Raw genomic sequence first — 2662 nt, forward strand, 5'->3', positions numbered from 1 at the left:
ATGGGCCAGCGCAAACTTTGGTACCACCAATGATCAGAAATTAACGTTACAGTACCTATATATGGTTAATCAGTGAATGTGCTAACCCGCTCTAATCACAATTGTTGGCCACATTAATAAATTTGAACCACTACAGTTACGCCATCGCATGGTACTGTACCGACAGTGAAATTATCTGTTCAGGGCTCATGGACTAAGTATCATCAACACGATAATATTGGTCGCGACGCATACGCGATCTAACTCAAAAAGACCTTTGACTATATCAGTGTTGATACCACAAGGACATCGAGGGTGGTCAACAAATGACCCAAGACTTTTGTTTGTCTAACCGTAAGTTACATAGAAGTAGCACACCCTCCTACACACACTTAGGAGACTTGCAAGAGTCATACTGATATTTTTAATTCTCAGCTGGAATGAGCCGCTTTGTGCTGTCATTTCACAACACTTAATCTGTATTCTTGGTTCTTTCGGTAAAGTCACGTAGAAGGGAAACAATAAAAAATATTGTTTCCCTTCTACGTGACTTTACCGAAAGAACCAAGAATATGAATCCCTGCAGTCACGAAAGCTTTAAATCAAAACTTAAGAATCTGGTTTAATAACGGGCGGCTGAAACCCAGATTCTCGAACACGTGTGGGTTGGTGGACCAAAAATGTTGTGAAAATCCCCGTGGACGTGAACGTGGAGCTGTAACCCTGCCTTGCCAGAAGAATGTGGTGCAGCTAAACGTGGACTCCAACTGTTCCATCCATTTGGGAGAAGTGTTGCCCCCCTCGCATGCGTGGTTTACTCAGCGCTCCAGTTTTCTCCCATATATAAACATTAATTGACCAACAACCCCCCCCCCCCCCTACCTTAATATTTAGAGGATCACGGAGCTTGGACAATTGTTGGTGCCGGCCCACCGCCAAAGATGCTACGTTCCTGCTTGTCTGGTTCCTCGTGCCGCTTGAGTTCGCTCTTCGAGTGAGCGGATACAGGTCAAGCATCCACGGGGGCACACGAAAGACACCTGCGTGTTAATGTGGGGGAGTGCACGTGTTCTGAGTCTGCCCAACTGCGAACGAAGCGACCGGGAGTTGAGAGAGCCGGGGCTGACGAATTTGCCGTAACTGTGCATGCACAATGAAGAGAGGTCGTGTGGGCAACTGAACGGCACGTTACTTCGGGGTACCGCGGTGGTGAGATGTTATCTCCCTCACTGGGTGTGCAGGAGGTCATCTCCCACGCCTGGTATAGGAGGTCGTGGGGTTCGACCCTGCCGCATGTATATTTGGAGTATGTGGTGTCCCTTCTCCCCATGGTCGCGTGGAATTGTCTCCGGTTTTTTCCCTTCACATTTACAATCACCGTGCGTTTAGCGTTATTTGACGGATATGCATTTACACGATAAGCCACTTCGTTGAGTTTATCATTTGTAGCCAGGAGGACGCTTGTGAAAAAGAGCTATTTGGTACAGTGGACCTTACCTGGTCACCCCGTGGTGCCCTTATAAAACTCAACGTTTAACCTACTCACGCCGGCTTGTGCCCGCCCTCACAGTCGGGCATATTTACGGAACACACCACGTGGTGCCGCCGTTTACCCTGCTCATTGACCGAGCAACCCAACGTTCCTACCAGCTCCCTCCGCAGGAGAATGTGTTACTCTGTTAAAAGTGCCGGCTCAGCACTCAGAGCCATACAACCACCTCAAATAACATGAACATTTTGTCTTGGGGAAAAAAAATGACTTAAATATGCCCCTCGTCAAAGTCGAGTCCTGAAACTCACCGAGGCTCTCCCGGACAGAAAGTTTATTCCACACAGTAGTTGTGCTGCACAATAGTCTATAGTTGTCAACCCATACGGTTTACCCGTATTCTTGTACAGGGAAATTTATTTTTAGGTCCATGCGGCGTACAGCCGTTTCAATACGGGCAGGAAATACAGTTATGCCCCAAATAAAGAAAGTGTCTATCCACATGTCAGCAAGCATCAGCATTCAAGATCACAGACAGTAAGCATGATAAGTAGCATCATTGACACCAAATTATAAAAATACGTAAAACTTTTTTGGTTCGGCACATAATTTCTCTCTATTTAGTAATAGGTTTTTACCCTTTTATCTGGCACCAAAACTGACAACCTTTATGCAAGGGAGCATGTTTGCAATAACCACAACACAAGCGGTCAAAATGCAAACAAAGAGAAACAACTCTGATAATGATATGCACTGTCCTTGAAATTATTACGCCAAAAGGCGTACACCCCGTGCCCTTATAAATCTCAACGTTCATCCCACAAAGTCCCATCACAAGGGAGATACACAAACAAATCCTACAAAATCCCATCACAAGGGAGAAACACAAACAAATATAATGCTCTCTATTTGTTTGTGTTTCTCCCTTGTGATGGGACTTTGTAGGATGAACGTTGAGATTTATAAAGGGGCACGGGGTGACCATTAAGGTCTGAAATGGTATTTAAATCAGGTCGGTACTGATAAGGGGTTGACAGGTATGCAATACGTAACAACTGTATTCCCACATGATTATACCGCGCCTCTCCAAAGTTGAACGTTTGTAGCTTATTCATAATGGCCTATGTTACGAACTGCATACTTATTTTAAAAAAAAATCGCGTTACGGTCATGATGTGACTGTTTACAAACGCG

This window comes from Petromyzon marinus, chromosome 31 (assembly GCF_048934315.1).
Source record: "Petromyzon marinus isolate PM22_M1 ecotype Great Lakes invasive population chromosome 31, UKy_Petmar_22M1.pri1.0, whole genome shotgun sequence".
Lineage (NCBI taxonomy): Eukaryota > Metazoa > Chordata > Hyperoartia > Petromyzontiformes > Petromyzontidae > Petromyzon > Petromyzon marinus.